Genomic DNA, 22606 nt, shown 5'->3' on the forward strand with positions numbered 1-22606 from the left:
TGTGGGTGCGAAGACGAGGAGAACAAAAGCTTGACGTTGAACTTGGCCATTAGTGTCTTCCAAAGGTAACTAATGAACTTGACATCTCGATCCGACACAATGCTTCTTGGTACACCGTGGAGTCTCACAATTTCCCTAAAAAACAAGGAAGCAATGTGTGAAGCATCATCCATTCGGGAGCATGGTATGAAATGTGCCATTTTAGAGAATCGATCAACCACTACGAAAATGGAATCATGACCATATTTGGTTCTAGGCAATCCTAACACAAAATCCATACTAATGTCGGACCAAGGAGCATGAGGAATAGGCAATGGTGTATAAAGACCATAGGGGTTGGAAGTTGACTTAGCTTGTAAGCATGTTGTACACCGTCGGCAAAGGCGCTCCACATCGCGCTTCATTCTTGGCCAATAATAGTGAGTGGAGAGCATGGCATATGTCTTGTCTCGTCCAAAGTGTCCCATAAGACCACCACCATGCGATTCTTGTAAGAGCAAAAGGCGAAGCGAAGACATGGGAATACAAAGTTTGTTGCCCTTGAACAAGAATCCTTGGTGCAAATAGAAATCATCGATGCCCTTCTCACTAGAACACTTTGCAAAGATTGGGCCAAAGAAAGTATCGGAAGCATATAAATCTTTGATTTCATCAAGACCCAAAACACTAATATCCAAACGAGTGAGTAAGAGGGTGAGTTTGCGGGAAAGAGCATCCGCCACAACATTGTCCTTGCCCTTCTTGTATTTGATTACATATGGAAAGGACTCAATGAACTCAACCCACTTTGCATGTCTTTTGTTCAAATTGTGTTGACTTTTCAAATATTTCAAAGACTCATGGTCGGAGTGGATAATAAACTCTTTTGGCCAAAGATAGTGTTGCCAAACTTCAAGAACACGAACCAAAGCATAAAGTTCCTTGTCATATATAGGATAGTTGAGGCGTGCGCCATCCAACTTCTCACTATAGTATGCCACGGGTTTTCCATCTTGCATAAGAACTCCACCAATACCGAGTCCACTTGCATCGCACTCAATCTCAAAAGTTTTGGAAAAGTTTGGAAGAACAAGGAGTGGTGCCTCGGTAAGTCTCGTTTTCAACTCATCAAAAGCTTTTTGTTGGGCCTTGCCCCAAACAAACGGAACATTCTTCTTGGTAAGCTCATTCAAAGGGCAAGCAATGGTGCTAAAATCTTTCACAAAGCGGCGGTAAAACCCGGCAAGTCCATCGAAACTTCGGACTTGACCAACATTTGTAGGAGTAGGCCAATTGTGGATTGGGAATTTTTGGGTGCCGATAGCCAGAACAGAGCAAGGGGATGAAGAGGCGAACTGTTCGGCGCGGTTAAATAAAGGGGATATAGTGGAGATTCAATGCCACAGCAGTTTCCGAGGAGGTGGTGCCCAAAGAAAAAAAGAAAAACAACGGTCAAATCACGTGGAGAAGTTGAGAAGGCAGGGCATCATGATGAAGGATACTGCGATGGTTTTGCTCTGCCACGACATGACCCGACTAAGAAAAAGTAGAGTGATTTTGGAATTATCAATTCCAAAACCAGGGGGCATGTGTTATCACCAGAATTTGACCGGATCAGAGGTGGGCCGCGATCAAGGTTGGGCTTGAAGAATATACATGGAAGAAATACGTGAACCGGCCTTGTACACGAAGTTTGGGCAGTTTGCCCTTGTATCTGTAAATATAATAGGATACGTGTCGGTTAGTTAGAGTTTGGCTCGTGCACGGTTGGGATTATTCCCACGTTAGAAAGTCTACGGACTATAAATATGTATCTAGGGTTATCAAGAAAGACAACAATCACGTTCATCACAAACCAATCTTGGCGCATCGCCGACCCCTTGTTTCGAGGGTTTCTTCCGGGTAAGCATCATGCTGCCTAGATCGCATCTTGCGATCTAGGCAGTATACGTTTATTCGTTATCCATGCGTTGCTCGTGCTGAAGCCTTGTTGATGGCGAGCAACATAGTTATCATAGATGTGTTAGGGTTAGCATTGCTTTATCGTGCTACATGTTTTCGTCCATGCAACCCTTAGACGTCTAGCCGTCCTTACACCTTTCTTAGGTGTAAGGGCGGCACCTTGCTTGATCATTGTTTAGTAGATCTGATCCGTTATGATCGCTCCTTGATTCATCAAGGATTAGTTTAATATCTGCTTAGTTAGGCCTTACAAACGGGTTGAATGATCCAGTAGCACGTAGGGTGTAGTTTGCTAACCCTAGACAAGATGTTCCGGGGATCAACTTAATGTTGGTTTTTAGGCCTTGTCTAGGGTCGGTTTATGATCACCGTGCGTGGCTGCCAGGCTCAATCACGAGTAGGATGTTCCGATTATGCGGTGAAAACCCTAGATCGTCGTAGGTCGTTTTAGCTTTGTTTTGATCAAGCAGGACCACCATGCAATCGTAAACCCCATACGAGTCATGGGTGGATAGGCTCCTTGAGCCGATTTACAGGACAACCTGAGAGCCGATCGAGGCTCGTATTTAATGTTTACGTGTATGCCATGCAGGAAACTAAGCGAAGCAAATCCATCACCTTCCTGATCAGGTATAGATCAGGTGGCACGCCCTTGCACCAGCATCGGGACGTGCGTACCAGGAGCTTTGCGGGCCGTCGCTCGGAGGGACCAGGGCCAGCCGTAGCCGCAGCCCTAAGGTTGTTCCCGGCTCTTCGTGTTGCCAGCCGTAGCTCGCCGGTGGGTTTCGGACGCCAACACAACCTCACTGTTAAGTTGGGGCAAAGTATTTTGATTGTGTTGTGCAGGTTCCACGTTGGCGCCGGAATCCCTGGTGTTGCGCCGCACTACACTCCTTCACCAACAACCTTCACGTGGCCTTCATCTCCCTCTTTGGTTCGATAACCTTGGTTTCTCTCGAGGGAAACTTGCTGCTGTACGTATCACACTTTCCACTTGGGGTTCCCAACGAACGTGTGCTTCACGCGTCATCAGATTACCAATGCTACTGGTGGCTGATATAGGATGTTTGTATATGCTAATGTTATGTTTCTATCCCTGTTAACTATATGCTAGCTATAGCATTGTTTTATCCCAGTAATGATCAATTGTGGCATTTAAAAGTGCCCCAAAAGGTATGCATCTATTTGGGCACTTCAAAAAGTGCCCTAGTAGGTATACACATATTGGGGCATTTGAGAAGTGCCCCAATAGGTATACAATTAGGGACGCTTCGGCAAAGTGCTACTAATTGGCTACTATTAGCTGCACTTTGACAAGTGCCACTAGGACAAGTGCCCCTATATCTATATCGTGGTGTAGTGCGAGTGCCGCCACCTCCGCGACCTCGACATGGAAGTTGGTGTTGCCAACATCACCAGTGTGCATAGAAAAGGTTAGCTGGCTCCTTTTGTAACATGACGCAACTTGACTTGATCGATGGTGGCACGTGCAGGGGTCGATGATGGCGCGGAGATACACCACCCGCGCGACCACGATCGCCGTGGTCGTGGAGGGGAGCGGCTACTTCGAGATGGCGTGCTCACACAACGCCGCGAGCATGGCAGTGAGGAGCAGCAGATGAAGAAATCGAGAGGGTACAAGCAAGTGACGACCCAGATCAAGGAGGGGTCGGTCATCGTGCTCCCGGCGACATTCGTGACCGGGAACGAGGGTGATGTGGACTAAGTCCAAGGATATGCCCGATCTTCACGGATTTGGGTGGAACTCGTGGGGGTAGGTGGATGAACGCGATGAACACGAGGAATGCGAGGGGGAATTGTGGGGATACAACACACACACGCACACAAACCGGTTTTCCCTCGTTGGCCCGATACACCAACTCGATAGAGGTTGCGAGAAAAGACCTTCCGGTAGAAGTCCCGCAAAGAGATCGACAAAATCGAAGCTCGCAAGATCTAGAAGGGTGAAAAGACCGGAAGGTTGATAGAAGTGCAAGCAAAAGACCAAATAGGTAGAAGTGCAAGCTAAAGATCAAACAAACGGTAGAAGTCACCAAAGAGATCTTGACAAATCGATAAGGAGCCCGGGTGGGTACAAGATCTAAGATCTAGGTAGGGTTCCCACAAGGGTGAGCTAAGCTCAGGTTTAATTTCACATCAAGTCTAATCTCAGATCTGAGCCAACAAGGCTATTTATAGGTGGGGGCGAAGGGTTAAGTTACACGCTGAAAAGTGCTGTTTTGCTGAAGTTCGATGGGGCGGAAGTTCCGGTCATCTTGGGCGGAAGTTCCGGTCAGGGGCGGAAGTTCCGGTCTGGAGGGGCGGAAGTTCCGGTCGGGGCGGAAGCTCCGGCCAAGTTCCGGCCTTGTTCCGGAATTGCGCCATTGTCCCGCAGTAACATCCAGTATGGTTTTCGCTGACTTTCGGAACTTGGGCGGAACTTGGGCGGAAGTTCCGGTGGGCGGAAGTTCCGGTCTCCATGGGCGGAAGTTCCGGCTGGATCCTTTCTTCTGGGCGCTGGAAGGCATCTGGAGGGAATCTGGCCGGAAGTTCCGGTCCTGGGGGGCGAAAGTTCCGGCCTGAGCGCTGTAGCTCCATCTTCATCATTTTCAGCTCTCTCTCCATTGGCTTGGTCTTCATGGCTCGCTTCTTGGCCGATGTACCTGATTGAACATAGGGTATTGGCATGAAGTAGCAAGCCATCCAAAGGGGTGTCAAAAGCATACATGGAGAGGAGCGAATTCACCTCTTGGTGTAGGGCTTGGGCTCGAGCTCGTGTCATTGGACCACGAGGAGGGCTTGTCGGTCTTGATGTAGTATCGACCTTGGGTAGGGCTACATCATCTCCCCCCCTTGGGAAAGAGTCGTCCTCGACTCTAACATCTCTTCATCTTCATGGTATGGCGAGAGGTCGGACACATTGAATGTGTTGCTCACCAAGTACTTGGATGTTGGTATGTCGATGACGTAGGCGTTGTCGTTGATTCGCTTGAGGACCTTGAAGGGACCATCGCCTCGGGGCTTGAGCTTGGAGTTTCTTTCTTGAGGGAAACGGTCCTTGCGAAGATGTATCCACACTAGGTCCCCTTCATTGAAGATCCGTGCCTTTTTCTTCATGTTGAGGCGTGTTGCTTGATGAAGAACTTGTTGCTCGATTGTTGCCCTTGTATCTTCATGTAGCTTCTTCATGTATTGTGCTCGCTTGTCGATGTCCATGTTTACTTGCTCATGTAGCGGTAGAGGAAGGAGGTCAATCGCCGTAGGAGGCTCAAAGCCATAGACAACCATGAATAGGCTTCTCATTGTAGTAGTGTGCTTGGCGCGGTTGTAGGCAAACTCCGCATGCGGGATGTAATCTTCCCATGACTTCAAATTCTTCTTGACAAGGACTCGTAGTAGGGTGGAGAGGCTTCGATTCACCACTTCGGTTTGCCCATCGGTTTGTGGGTGCGAAGACGAGGAGAACAAAAGCTTGACGTTGAACTTGGCCATTAGTGTCTTCCAAAGGTAACTCATGAACTTGACATCTCGATCCGACACAATGCTTCTTGGTACACCGTGGAGTCTCACAATTTCCCTAAAAAACAAGGAAGCAATGTGTGAAGCATCATCCGTTCGGGAGCATGGTATGAAATGTGCCATTTTAGAGAATCGATCAACCACTACGAAAATGGAATCATGACCATATTTGGTTCTAGGCAATCCTAACACAAAATCCATACTAATGTCGGACCAAGGAGCATGAGGAATAGGCAATGGTGTATAAAGACCATAGGGGTTGGAAGTTGACTTAGCTTGTAAGCATGTTGTACACCGTCGGCAAAGGCGCTCCACATCGCGCTTCATTCTTGGCCAATAATAGTGAGTGGAGAGCATGGCATATGTCTTGTCTCATCCAAAGTGTCCCATAAGACCACCACCATGCGATTCTTGTAAGAGCAAAAGGCGAAGCGAAGACATGGGAATACAAAGTTTGTTGCCCTTGAACAAGAATCCTTGGTGCAAATAGAAATCATCGATGCCCTTCTCACTAGAACACTTTGCAAAGATTGGGCCAAAGAAAGTATCGGAAGCATATAAATCTTTGATTTCATCAAGACCCAAAACACTAATATCCAAACGAGTGAGTAAGAGGGTGAGTTTGCGGGAAAGAGCATCCGCCACAACATTGTCCTTGCCCTTCTTGTATTTGATTACATATGGAAAGGACTCAATGAACTCAACCCACTTTGCATGTCTTTTGTTCAAATTGTGTTGACTTTTCAAATATTTCAAAGACTCATGGTCGGAGTGGATAATAAACTCTTTTGGCCAAAGATAGTGTTGCCAAACTTCAAGAACACGAACCAAAGCATAAAGTTCCTTGTCATATATAGGATAGTTGAGGCGTGCGCCATCCAACTTCTCACTATAGTATGCCACGGGTTTTCCATCTTGCATAAGAACTCCACCAATACCGAGTCCACTTGCATCGCACTCAATCTCAAAAGTTTTGGAAAAGTTTGGAAGAACAAGGAGTGGTGCCTCGGTAAGTCTCTTTTTCAACTCATCAAAAGCTTTTTGTTGGGCCTTGCCCCAAACAAACGGAACATTCTTCTTGGTAAGCTCATTCAAAGGGCAAGCAATGGTGCTAAAATCTTTCACAAAGCGGCGGTAAAACCCGGCAAGTCCATCGAAACTTCGGACTTGACCAACATTTGTAGGAGTAGGCCAATTGTGGATGGCCTCCACCTTGGAAGAATCAACTTCAATCCCATTAGCGGAAACCACAAAGCCAAGGAAAACTAACTTGTTTTGAGCAAAGGTGCACTTGGGGAGTTTAGCATAAAGCTTTTCATCACGCAAGATGCACAAGACCTCTCTCACATGTTGCACATGGTCCTCGAGGTTTTTGCTATAAATGAGAATATCATCGAAATAGACAACCACACTCTTGCCAATGAGAGGTCGCAAGATGTGATTCATGAGGCGCATGAAAGTAGATGGAGCATTTGAAAGACCAAATGGCATGACAAGCCATTCATAGAGACCAAGTTTGGTCTTGAATGCCGTCTTCCATTCATCACCTATTGCCATGCGGATTTGGTGGTAGCCACTACGCAAATCAATCTTAGAGAAAATCGTGGCACCACTTAATTCATCAAGCATGTCATCTAAACGCGGAATGGGATGGCGGTATCGAACGGTAATGGCATTGATGGGGCGACAATCCATACACATTCGTTGCGTCTCATCCGGTTTAGGAACAAGAATCATGGGAACCGCACAAGGGCTTAAGCTTTCACGAACATACCCTTTTTCGAGGAGGTCTTGAATTTGGCATTGAATCTCCTTTGTGTCTTCGGGGTTGGTGCGGTAGGCGGCGCGGTTTGGTAGAGGGGCGCCGGGTATGAGGTCGATGCGGTGCTCAATCCCTCGAAGTGGTGGTAGTCCATGAGGAAGCTCGTCGGGGAAGACATCTTGGAACTCCTTCAAAAGAGACAACAAAGATGAAGGAAGTGTTGTTAAGTTGTTAGTCTCCGAAGATGGCCCCTTGCAAATGAGCACGTAGTGCAATATGGTGGATGGGTTGTGGTGCAATTCTCTCATCTCACTCTTGGTAGCTATGAGGACACTCTTCATCTCACTCATATATGGCTTGTGGCGATCACTTTCCTTTTGGTGGATCACTCTCTCACCACTCATCTCACTAGTGATGGTAGCTTCCTTAGCCCTCGCTAAAGCCTTTGCATTGTCCGCAATCACTTGGCTAGGAGTCATTGGGCGTAGGATGTATGTCTTGTCGCCGACCTTGAAGCTATAGGCATTTGTGTAGCCATCATGGCTTGCTCTTTTGTCATATTGCCAAGGGCGACCAAGTAGCATGTGGCACACCGTCATGGGCACTACATCACAATCAACGGTGTCTTCATAGGCGCCAATCTTGAAGGATACGAAGACGGTGTGTTGTATCTTGACATTTCCATTATCACTTAGCCATTGCACATGGTAAGGATGGGGGTGTTTCCGGAGTGTGAGGTTGAGCTTGGAGCATAGTTCGGTGCTTGCAAGATTGTGGCAACTCCCTCCATCGATGATAACCTTTATTGACTTGCCATTGATTCCGGCTCTTGTTTGGAAGATGTTGCACCTTTGATCTTCATTTGGGAGTGTATGGGTTGTCAACACTTTGGTCACCACAAGGGATGGGCTTGCATCATGCACACATAGGACTTGCTCTTGGTCTTCCAAGTCATCATCTTCATGATTGGTTGCGGCTTGTACCAAAGCTTCATATTCACCTTCACTCAAGTAATCCACATCTCCATCATCTCGAGTTATCATAACTCTTGTGTTCTTGCATTCAAAGGATTTATGTCCTTGAGCCCCACACTTGAAGCAAGTGATGTTACTAGATCCCGTGGAAGCTTTGGAGGACATAGTTGATTGATCCGGCTTGAAGCTTGTTGTCTTGAAGGCACTGTTCATTTGCTTAGGAGGATCCTTGGGAGCAATAGCACTTGTGTTCTTGATGCTTGAGGAGGTATTTGTTGCATTTCTTGCGGCGAAGAAGGACTTTGTTTTTGCACTTGCTATGTCTTCTCGCACTTGGCGCTCGGCTCTTGTAGCTTGATGAAGCAATTCAACCATGTTGGTGTAAGGCAAGAACTCCACTATCCGCTTGACGGGAATGTTCAATCCATTCAAGAATCTTGCCATTGTTTGCTCTTCTCGCTCATCTACATTGGCACTCATCATGGTCATGTGCATCTCCTTGTAGTACTCCTCAACGGACTTGTAGCTTTTCTTGAGTTGAGTGAGCTTGTTGAAGAGGTCGCGTTTATGGTGGTTGGGCACAAAGCGCTTGTGCATGACTTCTTGCATCTCTTCCCATGTAGCAATGGGGTCTAGATCTTCCTTGTCACGCTTCTTGTTCACTTCTTCCCACCAAACATTTGCATACCCTTCAAACTCTAGTGATGCCATGGCCACTTTCTTTGCTTCGGAGAAGTTGTGTATGCGGAAAATCTTATCAACCTTGAGAACCCAAGATAGGTATGCATCGGGGTCTTCTTCTCCGTGGAATTTGGGCATGGTGAACTTGAGCTTCCCAAAGATTTCCTCTTCATTGCGGTCATTGCGCCTAGGAGGTGGTCTTTCTTCACCAATATCTTGACGTTGTTGAGGTGGATGTTGTGGACCTTGAGCATCTCTATTGTTGTTGCTATGTTGTTGACGAGGAGGTGGTCTTCCATGACCTTCATCTTGATCATCGTTGTTGTGGGGGCGTCGAGGCATCACACTTTCTTCACTTGATGCTTGGTGATGACTTGATTCTTCATTTCTTGCCCTTGGAGGAGGTCTTCTAGCATGAGGACGATCATAATGATGGCGGCGATTATCTTGACCTTGAGGGCGTTGAGGACGAACAACATTGATGATTTGGCGCTCTTGGTGCGCTTGCCTTTGTTCCTCTTCATGAAGGCGTTGTCTTCTAGCTTGAGCTTCTTGTCGTTGCCGCTCTTGTTCTTCAAGTGCTTGTTGTTCATTGCGGAGACGCTCTTGTTCCCTTGCTCGAACTAGCTCTTGATCATGTCGAAGGCGTTCTTGCTCTTGTTGGAATTGAGCATTGAGGTTCTCTTGGTGAAGGCGCTCTTCTTCAGGGCGTTGACGCTCTTGGACAAGTCGAAGTCGAGCTTGCTCCGCTTCTTGAGCTTGTTGGTGAAGCACTTGAACATCCACATTATGGTGGCGTGGGTCTTCATTAGAATCATGGCGAGATGGTGAATCATGGCGAGATGGTGTAGGAGCTCTTGACCTTGAGCTATGGGAGCGCGAAGACCTTGAGTGGTGTCTTCTCTCTTCTTGACGGTTGAGTGTGTGGAGGATATTGTCCAACGCCGTCTTCATTTCCCTTGTCTCTTGACCTTGTATGGCAAGTGTGGCCTTCAACTCATTGCCTTGAGTTTCAATCTTCTCATTGAGGTCTTGCACTTGATTGTTGAGGTCATTCCTTTGCACTTGAGCTCTTTCTTCATAGCGGACATTGGTATCCTTGAGCATGGCTTCAAATTGATTTAGCTTGGCGTGGACGGCTTGAGTAGCTATCCAATGTTGGTGCCGCGTCATCGGTAGTTGGTTCCCTTCTCCACTAGACATGGTTACAACTAAAACAAGAACTATGTGGTGGGTGGTTAGGAAAGACTACCAAGAATGTTAAAACTTGCAAACCAAAATCGAAAAGGTGTTTCAAGACGGAGGGCAACCGATATGTATGCACACACACAAAAACAAAAACTCTATATGGTGTTAGGTATGGATGTGGAAAGCCAAATGGAAGAACCAAACGAAAAGTCTATTGTCAAAAGTGGGTAAGATCCAAAAGTCACAAGTCAAAGGCGGTGATCACAAAAGGCATACACAATGAGGAACACACGCGTGGGACAAAACGGGGTTAGCGCAACTTGGAAAATGAGCAAGAACAAAATGGTCCTAACGAAGACTACTAGCTCGGTGTCACGCCAACACAAGAGAGACCGTGGCTTGGTTGCAAAATTGAGAAGCAACAAGATTTGCGCAAGACGCCTCTCTTCTCTTTTCTCTCTTTTGCTTAAAAGCTTTGGACTCTTTTGTGTATAGGTGTCACTCACACACTTTTTCTTTTTCTCTTTTTGTATTTTTCTTTTTCTTTTTCTCACTATGTAAGGATACTACTATCTATGTAAGTATGTCACACTTCTTTTGCTTATCTTTTCACACGAGCTTGCTTTGAAGCTTTGCTCAACACAAGCACACCCTCACGGTCGGGACGCTTGCGCAATGCTTCGCAACACTAGAAAGCCACTCTCGATAGGAAAGGTACGCAAAAGAGGCTAAGGCTACAAGTTAGGAGCAAGTTATACCACTTGATGATGGTGGCCGACGATCTTGAACTTGCTATGGTGGAGGTGTCAAATGAACCGCTTGGATCCTCGGGGTGCCGTCATCGTTGTCGATGTTGCGGAAGCTTTGTGGTAGCCGAAATGGCACTCAAACCGAAGTCCAAACACAAGGGGGTTAGTACCAAAACGAAAAACGAAGGTTGCTGTCAAAATTTCGGCCAGGCGGAACTTCCGGTCCTGAGGGGCGGAACTTCCGGTCCCCGGGCGGAACTTCCGGTCCACCGAGGCGGAACTTCCGGTCGCAATCAGATCTGCGGGCTGTTCGTCGATTTGGGCGGAAATCCGGGCCGAAATCCTTCGAATTCGAGGAAAATTTGGCACTAAAAGCTGTGGGAAGGTGGGGGAATTGCAGATCAACACCAAAGACAAGTTTCTATTGGAGCAAAACCACAAATAACTCAACAAATCGAGAGATCGATCCAAGGCCAATTTGGGGCTATTTTTTGGGAAAAAATTTTGGAATTTTTTTTGGGCGAAATTGGTGGAATTGGGGGATGTGGGGGTCAAATCTGTGGCAACCAAAGAGCTGCTGATACCATATGATGTGGACTAAGTCCAAGGATGTGCCCGATCTTCACATGGCCCGATACACCAACTCAATAGAGGTTGCGAGAAAAGACCTTCCGGTAGAAGTCCCGCAAAGAGATCGACAAAATCGAAGCTCGCAAGATCTAGAAGGGTGAAAAGACCGGAAGGTTGATAGAAGTGCAAGCAAAAGACCAAATAGGTAGAAGTGCAAGCTAAAGATCAAACAAACGGTAGAAGTCACCAAAGAGATCTTGACAAGTCGATATGGAGCCCGGGTGGGTACAAGATCTAAGATCTAGGTAGGGTTCCCACAAGGGTGAGCTAAGCTCAGGTTTAATTTCACATCAAGTCTAATCTCAGATCTGAGCAAACAAGGCTATTTATAGGTGGGGGCGAAGGGTTAAGTTACACGCTGAAAAGTGATGTTTTGCTGAAGTTCGATGGGGCGGAAGTTCCGGTCATCTTGGGCGGAAGTTCCGGTCAGGGGCGGAAGTTCCGGTCTAGAGGGGCGGAAGTTCCGGTCGGGGCGGAAGTTTCGGCCAAGTTTCGGCCTTGTTCCGGAATTGCGCCATTGTCCCGCAGTAACATCCAGTATGGTTTTCGCCGACTTTCGGAACTTGGGCGGAAGTTCCGGTGGGCGGAAGTTCCGGTCTCCATGGGCGGAAGTTCCGGCTGGATCCTTTCTTCTGGGCGCTGGAAGGCATCTGGAGGGAATCTGGCCGGAAGTTCCGGTCCTGGGGGGCGGAAGTTCCGGCCTGAGCGCGGTAGCTCCATCTTCATCATTTCCAGCTCTCTCTCCATTGGCTTGGTCTTCATGGCTCGCTTCTTGGCCGATGTACCTGATTGAACATAGGGTATTGGCATGAAGTAGCAAGCCATCCAAAGGGGTGTCAAAAGCATACATGGAGAGGAGCGAATTCACCTCTTGGTGTAGGGCTTGGGCTCGAGCTCGTGTCATTGGACCACGAGGAGGGCTTGTCGGTCTTGATGTAGTATCGACCTTGGGTAGGGCTACATCAGAGGGGAACCTGGCCGTGGTCTGCTTTGGCGTGGGCTCTGGCAACGACGAGGAGGTGTTCCTGGCGGGCGGGAACAACTTGCTGAAGCAGCTGGACGCGCCGGCCAGGGCGATCGTGTTCGGCGGACAGGGGAGGGAGGCAGCAGATAGGGTCATCGGCGCGCAGACGGATTCCGTTGGCCAGCAGCAGCAGCAGAGCCGCGGCGGCGTCTCCGACATGTGAGTGGCAGTGCGACGATATAGAGCTGAGGTTTTGTGCGCCGCATGCAGTTCGATCATGTAGCCGCGGGAATAAGTAGCAGGTGGCACGTAACCGCCGAGCCAGCTGAGAAGATGCTAAGAGCATCTCTAACAGATCCCTTATTATTCCGAACCGAAAAAACCGAGTTCAGTCTCCCGAAAAACAAAAAGCGAGCCATTTTTAGCGTGGCGCAAAACATCACCCGTATTCGGAACCGAAAATGCCGGTTTCAAAAATTGCCGGTAAAGTGATCATCGCAAACAAGCAGTAGAACTGAAATTCAAACATATTGATGCATAGTTCGGGTGCTACGATCAGTAGATACATTGAATTTGAGGTGGTCGTCGACAACCACCTCCAAAACTAACTAATTTCGCCGGCGGCGAGCTACTATACGCGCCACGGCGGACTACGCCTACGACGGCCTACTCGAAGTCGAGGTCGATGACCTCCTGCTTCACGCGGCGGACGGCCGCCTCCTTCTGCGCCGCCTCGTACTCCCGCACGGCACGAACGACTTCCGCTTCCTCGCGATGGAAGCGCGCGCGCGCCTCGGCGGCGGAGATGACAGACACCTGCTGCACCACCGTCGCCTCCTCGTCGTCGTTGAGGACGAAGTCCCCGGACTGCAGCTGGAGGGTGCGCACCGGCACCTCCTCCTCCGGCACCTCCTCCTCCTCCTTGTCGATGTCGTCGGAGGCGGGCCGCCACAGCGCACGGCCGGACGCGCCCGAGGACGACCCCTCGCCGCTATTTGCATAGCGCGCAAGCTTCCCCGGCGGCGTCAGACCCCAGTTGGTCCAGCGCCGCGCGCTTCGCTTCCGAGCGCCCTCGCTGCGGTTCCATTTGCGCCGCTCGGCCTCCGACTGGAAGACGGGGGGCACGGCGGAGAGTTGCTCCCGCCAATCCGCCCGCGTCCCCTGCCTCCGCTGTTCGCCCCGGCCATGCGGTCGCGGTGGTGGTGGAAAGAGAGGCGAAGCGGCGGCGGTGGCTCCGTGATTGCTCGCCGGAAGTCCAACCGTGCGCGCGGCGGAGGGGGAGGGGGCGGTGGAGGGAGTAGGGTTTTGGAACGCAACTCCCCTCCGTGACATGTATATATACGGATCGACGGTCCAGTTTCTCGGGCCCCCGAACTTACTATACGGGCCAGCCCACCGATTCGGGTGCTGTTCTGCGCCACTTTCAGCCCGAACCCGTAAATCCACCGGAATAATTCATTTCCGGTGGGATTTACGGGCTCTGTTAGAGATGCTCTAAGTACTGTATGTACTAGATGGACCTCACGCGCGCAGCTGCGTGCGTTATTTTTTACCCTCGTCACGAACATGTATTTTTGTCTTTCATGTTTATCACATGGTGGTTTCTGTATTTTTATTTTTGGTTGAATGTCACGTGTCCATTTCTTATTAACATAGTCAAGCCCCTTGAAAGAAGCAAAAGGTTTGATCTCAAAATCTGCCTAGACCTAGAGTTATAAGATCCTATACAAAATATGGATAGAGATCTAATAAAGCTGAACCATTGTGAAGATTTTTGCCAAGCCGAAAACTAAACTATTAGGAATACACAAGTATGTTCTAATGTATATACACCCAAAAGTGTAGATTCCGTTTGTAGGCATATTACTACTAGCATAATACTCGTGCGTTGCCACTGGTAGTTCCCCCTTGTGAAACTAAACCGGCTATCTATTAATTATTTTTTGGCGGTTCTAGCTTCGCGAGCAGCAATGGCAGGATAGTGACATGCCCTTGCATGCATGATCATGTATAGTCGACCGCGTAGCTAATTACTCTGGTCGACGATCCTGCCTGTGACTCCGTGAGCGTCTACAGCCTCTCCGCCCTATGCTTTGGAAGGAGCACTCAGTCTTCAGCATCGCCAGCAGCGACATGACCAACGCGATCCCTTCTTTCACGTTGACTCGTGCTCATATCTCACCATATGTAGTAGTTGCTCACTATGAGCGGCTGACGTCAGGCCCGCAATCCTCAGATGCTCATCGGGAGCAGCATGCCCATGGCTGCCATCGCCGGGTTGAGCCGTTCTTTTGACTTGGTTGTTTGTTTGGCTCGATTTGACTACCGATCGGTTTGACTTGTTGTTTGCTGGGTCAGTCTGATCATGCATGGGCCGCAGGGGCTGGAGACCCCTGGGCAAAACTTGGACCGGGCCGGGCTTCAGCCCAAGCAAGGAAAAGCCCGATGCTAAAAAATTCAAGCCTGAGCTCGGCCCGACTGTCGGGCCTATAAATGGGCTCCGAACCTGTTCCGAATAAGCAAGAGGTTGGTGGGTATGATTAGCTAGAGGCCGACCTTCGGAAAGGTCCGAACCGTCCGCGCTCCGCGAGCGACGCGTGGCACGATCTACTACTACTATACGCAAGCGCGTAGGCGCGTCGGCCCGACACGAGCTGAGCGCGAGTACCGCACGCGAGGGTGCGCGAGTACAAGGTCGCGTGGGCAAACACATGAGCAGGTCGTGCGCGAGTACGAGTACGAGGATCGATCCGGTACCTAGCTTGCATGCATACATCTGATTGCTTTTCCATGCTAGATCGAATACAACAAAAAGACAAGTACATCGCATACTACAAACTCTTTACATGTACGTACAATATTTAGGGAGCAAGTACAGTCACGCACAACACACGAACACAGTTGAACATACATGCGAGTACATGTACAGTCACGCACACGAGAGATCTGATCGTGCACACGAAAGTGCGATCACGCACAACACACGAGTACGAGATGAACACAGCGAGTACAAGTAAAGATACGCACGAGCAGATGATCGTGCAGGTGCGTACTGATCGTGAACACGAGCAAGTACATGAAATCTGATGGCACACGAGCAGGTACAGTCGCGTGCAAGTACAGGTATAGTTAGCGAGTAAAGGGAAAAACTGCACCAAACACACTAAAAACAGAAGTACTTTTCAGTTGAAACACAGGTACAGTTAGGTACACACCACAGGTACAATCATACTACTATTGGAAGTACGAAAAAAAGTATCTCCAAACCTATCAACATGGGATCTAGTTTCGAAGATCTCGGCGCGAGGATCTCAAAAGTGAAAACGGTTAGCAATTTGGACTTACGGTTCTCAAGATATTTTATTTTGAAAAAACGAATCTAGAAGAAAAAGGGAAAAACTGACACAACTCAGTCTTCTCTCTCCTCCCCCATCCCCACCTTGCTTCCCCTTGCGACACGTGGCAAGCAGGGAGACCACTTCCCAGGGATTTTCTGGCACCACAGCGCGCCACTTGTCGCGCCACTTGTCGCGTGCGGAGTGAGTTGCCTTCCCTTCGCAATGGTCGGCCTTTTTCTAGAGTTTTCCGAGGTTGGTCTACCCGAGAAACCTGGCTCAATCCTTATCTAAATCGTGAAAGATGCATGCCCAAGCCTGGCCTGGCCCGACGTCCGACCTTACCTAGGATTTTTGGGCCAGGTAGTTCAGGCCTAGCTGTAGATTGATCCATCCTACAATCGCTTTGCTGTTTAATGTCACATATTTTTTTCAGAAGTTGCACAAATCTTCTTGATTTTTGTTGTGAAACTTCTTGATTTAGATGCCCGTACAGGAAAATCCATAGTTGAACCGGCGGGCATGTGCACCTGCCGGAAAGCGGGCTTCTATTGGTCCAGGTGTGCGGTGGGCCCCACATAGCAGTTGAGGATTTTTTTTGATACAAAGGGATATATGGATACAATACATAGGAGTGGTCCACACTAATGAGAGAGAGAGAAGCACGGTGACCTCCGGCGCATCTCCGGTGAGCAACCGCCCCACTCCCCAATCATTTTTTCGCGCCGCCCCCAAGCTCATGCGCACCGCGGGGCCCGCGCCGCCTTCATGCTACCGCCGCTCGTCGCGGCGCCCTCCGCCGCGAACCTCCACCACGCGGAGGCGACCACCATGGCGTGGCAAGCTTGGGGCGGGGCCGGCGTCGGGGACAGGCGGCGTCGAGGTGGCGTCGGGGACGGGCGACGTCGAGGTGGCGTCCGGCGAGCTCGGGATGGGGACGAAATCGGGGACGGGCGGCGTCGAAGTGGCGTTGGTGACGGGGTGGCGTCGACGTCCGAGCGAGCTCGGGACGGCCGGACGGCGGGCCGACGTCGGGGACGAGGCGGCGTCTAGGTGGCGTCGGGGACGGGCGGCGTCGAGGTCCGGGCGAACTCGGGACGGGGACGGGCGGCGTCGATGTGGGGGTCGATGTGGCGTCGGGGACGGGCGGCGTCGATCTGGAACCTGGATCGACCACCGGCGGCGGGCGCTGCCGTCGAGCTACGGCATGCGGACGAGGAGCGGAGGCCGTGGCGCTACGGTCGCGCACGAGCGCTCCCGACCTGCTCGCGCATGCGGACGACGAGCAGAGGTCTGCGCGGCCGCGCCGACCTGCTGGCGCACGCTGCGCGCCACCGCGACGCTCCTTGTCGCCGCGGACGAGGGCGTGGACAACCCTCCGTCCCCAACGCCGCCGCCTCCCGAGCTGGACGAGCTGTGGCCGTGGTGCTCCGCCGTCGCGCACGCCGCGTGAAGCGATGCGTGAGGATGAGGATTGATGGGTCGGGGGAGAAGATAGATGAGCCCCACACGGGGTATGCACTGTCGTTTTGTACCAGTTAATGAAAAACACCCATACAACAGTGGACCCCACGCAAAAAATCTGGACCAATCAGAACCTGACTTGGCGCAGGATCAAATGCCGCCCGGTTCCATTCGTTCACTCTCTGCCCGTACATATATACTTTAAATAACTTTGAGCAAAGAACAAAGAACTGCTTTTATCATGCACGGGATGGTTAAAAGTCGGAGCTCATGGAATCCATGTTAGTCATTTGCTAGAAGCAGTGCGGAGGCTGCCACCTAGCCGGCAACACCGTCGACGCGTTCTCTACAGATTGATTGACGGAGTTAGAGCATCTTCACTCGTTGCGCTCCCCACGTCCAAATCCGGCGAAATTTTCGTCCGGATTGGAGGAAGATTTGGCCTGGGGAGCGTCGAAGTTCCAGCCGTCTCCCCCGGCAGGAAACCCCCAACCTCGACCATTTGACATATTTCAAACAAATTTAACATAAAATTTAACAAGTTCGGCGAGCAAGAGTACGAAAATTGCTGAAACAAATTCAGCGATAATCAATACATTGTTTAACAAGTGCTGAAATAAATGAAGCACACAATTTCACAATTTTTCAAACAAATTATGACAGACTAGTTGGCGTCGGCGTTGGCGTTGCCTCGGAGCATCCATATGTGCTCCACCAGATCATCTTGCAGCAGCTGATGCATTGTAGAGTCTCGAATCTCCTGGCGCATAGCAATGAAGGCGGCCCATGATGGAGGCACCTGGTGATTAGGCTGTGCAAGAGGACCCTCTCTCTCATATGGTGCTTGTTGCTCAGCCAGAGGAACCGGATGTTTTCGCTCATTTTCAATAATCATATTGTATAGGCACACACAACAGTTCATCACCTCCCACATCTGATCTTTGGACCAAGTCATAGCGGGGAACCGGACGACAGCAAATCTCTGCTGGAGGACACCAAATGCACGCTCGACGTCTTTTCGGCAAGCTTCTTGTTTCTTGACAAACTCGCAAAGTTTGGGGGTGCTAGGTTTCGAGATAGTCTTCACAAATGTTGCCCACTTTGGATAGATACCGTCTGCAAGGTAGTATCCTTTGTTGTAGTGCCGACCATTGATCACATAGTCCACCGGGGGAGCATGACCCTCAACAAGCTTGGAAAAGATCGGGGAGCAGTTTAGGACGTTGATGTCATTGTTGGATCCAGACATACCAAAGAAAGAGTGCCAAATCCAGAGATCATGGGTAGCCACTGCTTCAAGTATCACAGTGCAACCTTTTTTGTGACCCTTGTACATTCCCTGCCACGCAAACGGACAGTTCTTCCATTGCCAATGCATGCAGTCAATGCTTCCAAGCATCCCTGGAAAACCCCTAGCTTCATTTGTTGCAACGATCCTCTGAGTGTCTTCGACAGTGGGTGATCTCAAGTAATAGTCCCCGAACACTGCTATGACGGCCCTGCAGAACCAGTAGAAACAATCAAGGGCGGTGGACTCCGCCATCCGAAGATAGTCATCTGCACTATCACCGGGAGCTCCATACGCCAGCATCCTCATAGCCACTGTGCACTTCTGCAGTGACGAAAATCCAACCAAACCAGTGCAATCCGCCTTGCATCTGAAGTAGGGGTCAAAGTCTCGGATGGCATACACAATTTGCAGAAATAGCTTTCTGCTCATCCTGAAACGACGCCGGAAAACACTCTCACCGTGCAATGGATTGTCGGCGAAGTAGTCGGCGTACAACATGCAGTAGCCCTCCATTCGCTGTCTCGGCTTGCACTTCCGGTGACCTGGTGCCGACCCACCACATCGACCAGTTGCCAGTCCGGCGTACATGCTTGACAAGCAACCGAGGATCATCATGTGCTCCTCGTCTTGGGCGGCGGCTGCCATCTCTTCTCGCATAAGCTCGACGAACATCTGCTCCTCCTCTTCGTCTGAGTCCTTGGCCGGCGAGGCAAATGGACGAACACCTGACGGGCGTGGTCGAGGCAACCCGAGCCGCGAGCGACGAGGAGTAGGCCAAAGTCGGAAAACAGGCCGGCGGAGGCGCAGCCAGATAGGCCGTCGTCGAAAGACGACGGAATATATGCAGGTGGGGAAGGAGGGACGGCGGAATCTGGGCAACAAGCCGGCGGGGTGGTGCCGGCGGCGAGAGAGATACGAGGGGTGGGGGAGATTTTGAGCGAGGTGGCGGTGGGGTTCGTTTGTCGAGTCGCCGACAGATCGGGTCCTTCCCCGCTTTTCACTCGTCCGGAGTCCCCGATAGGTCCCCGGGGGGCCGGGGATGGCGTGGGCTCGCCGGATAGATGAAGGGCCAAATCCGGACGAAAACGAGAAACCGGGGGCGCGACTGGACCGAATTTTGCCGTCCGGATGGGAAAAACGTCGCTCGGGAGCCTCGTCGGGGAGACGAGTGGAGATGCTCTTACTCAGGCAGCTAGCTTTGGACGTTGCAACTTCCAAGCAAACACCGCACGATTCGTGCTCTAGAACCAGGGCTTTGCGCTGCTCATGCTAAGCCTCATCGTCAGCAGTTATACTACGGCTGCTTCGCCCCGGCGCACCGCCCATCGTCACCCAATTTTGTCCGCTCTGTCTCGGTGCCGACCCGGTAGACACCAAGGCGCATCCGTAGATAATAAACTCCGGGGTTGCCGGAGGCTCACATCGGCAGCCTCTTCCATGTTGAACCGAATCAATTGAATGATCTTTCATGCAGGACAGTATCCGCGCGTTGCTGCGAAAGAGTAAAGTATTTTAAATTCAAAATTTAAAATAAAACATTGCTCTAGCAACATGCACAAATAGGAAAGACCTGTCAAAGGAGATCATGAAACACATGTGTTTCTACTTCTTAACTTTGACATGTGTCAGTCTGAAATCCCCACAACAATGAATGCAAACACTAACCCTTGAATTTCCAGCACAAACACTAACCCCTAAATTAGAAGAGTAATAATAATAATTGTGGTAACAGAGGAATTCCATAGCGGCTAACCTTTCATAGAGCAGATCAACCTGGTATGAGAAGCAAGAGAGATGCATCACGATTTTGTGCAGAATGCGCCAGCAGGATGTGCAGCAAACAGGAACCAATCTTACAATCCTGAGCAGGAGAGATGCATCATGGTTTTGTGCAGAATGCGCCAGCAACATCACCCAAGAAGGAAGAGAAAAATGAAAACTAAAGCCAATCAATCAAATCGTAACTTTTCGATCCAAAATTTCTAGTGTAGGGAATAGTAGGAGCGGAAGCAACATGTCGAACCGGCAGAGCAGGCGTCACGCTATTTCGTGGCTTAACAAACTGGGTCAGTTCCCAGGCGGCTGGGCACAGAGCAAGTACGATTCAACTAATTCCAATCTACAAAAACCAATGTCACAGCAGCGGGTTACGCAACGGCGAGGACCTTTACCATGTTGTTCCTGGTCCATGCTCAAACGGCGCCGCTGCCGCGGCCGAGTGCCAGCAACCGCACTACGGTCTCACAAAAAGCCGGCACGCTTCACCCTTACCTCCAGGCGGCGAGGTAGGACTGTAGGAGGCAATGACGGCGTCGGAAGGATGCTGATCAGGACATCGTATCGGCAGATTCCTGATGGCTGGTAGGAGATGGAACCGCATGCCGCAGCGTTATCGTCGGGTTGTGGACCGTGGGCGTCTCGTCGTGGGGTTTCGAGGAGCCTTCCACCGGCCCACCGGCGGGCGCGTCCTGTCCTTGGTTCTCCGTCATCCGCACCTTCTACTCCTCTCTCCGCATCAGCCACGTTGACGATCGGCGGCATGCAAGTGATATAGGACAACTTTGGGAGGCGTCTTGCCAGAGCCCATCTAGACGACGCCGATGTCGTCGCTCCCCGCAGGCTGAGCAGCATGGAGTCCATCAGAGCTGAGCAGCATGGAGGCCATCTGTTTCGGCGTCGGCGTCTTGTACCCGGCCGGCGGCATCGTCGATGGCAATGAGTATCTCGGCTGCGTGGCGACCGACGAGAGCTTGATAGCGGCAGCGGTCTTGCGGCTCAGGACGACGTGCATTGAGCGGAGACGTCACTTTGCTGGAGGGCACTGAGAAGTTTTCGTGATATGATGGATCGATCTCATCGTGGTCGCTATATATAGGTAATCGGAGGTGGAGTCCTTTTCCTAGACGGGTGCCTAAACAGACGGGCGCACGTCCAAAGGATGCGCTGTATGATGGATTTGTTTCCAACACGAATAGGTCGCATCGATTGGTTTCCTTTACCAACACGAACAAAAATAGAAAGAGATAGCAACCAAGGGCGCGTGATGGGAAACGTAAAAAGGCAGCTGGAAACCGCAGAAAATCTGGCGACACGGACCGGTTTATTTGACGGACGAAAATTTATTTCGGTTTTTTTGACATACCAACACCACCAATCCGTAACTTATTAGTAGAAATTATTTGTTTCCCTCTTCGTAGGCTAGCATCTAACCATCCTTGTTTTTCTTGATCAGGATCGAAAGTTGGCCCACACAAATGAAAACTATGTGGGTAGCGCCCTATTAGTTTGTAGAGAATTCTAAAGTGAGATAATATAGCAAATGCAATGCCATGTTCGTGGAGAACCACATCTAAATGAAAAATAATCGTAAAAGAAATAGAAGGGCATATCAAATCTTTAGCATAGAAAATATATAAAACTCAAATATTAACTCTCAACTAATTATACTGGAAACATCAAAGGTTTTCATAAGTCACAACCAGTTGTATCACTTCAGCCAGAAGTCATGACATCTAGTATAAAAAGAGTTGCATGAATAGCTGACACTAGTGCATGATATATTAACAGTTAGCAATGGAGCTCAGGAATATGCTCAGAGGGGTGCTTCTCCACTCCACCAAATGAAAATCACACAAATCGAATAGCAAATGTTATCAAGCAAGTAATGAACTATGAAATTTTTACCCATATTTCTATATTCACGTTCAGGAAAACTATTTTCAGAAGTTGCCGATTTTACCTGAGAGATCATATCAATTCGTCCACGGACTGCAAGTGCATTCAAAGCACAAATCGAACATTTCCCTAACTACAGTTTCATATATATGATATCTGCACCTCTTGGAAAATCTTTTATAAGAACCTGATATCAAGCATGCCAATCAGTAAATTACAGAACTTATCTTGAAGAACAAATAAGGGATCAACGTAAAAAAAATTAGAGTAGTTGAAGGTTAAAACTATTGTTTCAGTATGCTTGTCATTTCAGATAATGTCAACAGAAAACATGACAACGTAAATATAATTCAAGCATTTCCAAACAACAACTTTCATCATCCATGCCATGTGAAAGGCTATAAAGGTGTAAAATCTATCTTCTTCAGAGTGT

This window comes from Lolium perenne, chromosome 4, assembly GCF_019359855.2.
Source record: "Lolium perenne isolate Kyuss_39 chromosome 4, Kyuss_2.0, whole genome shotgun sequence".
NCBI lineage: Eukaryota > Viridiplantae > Streptophyta > Magnoliopsida > Poales > Poaceae > Lolium > Lolium perenne.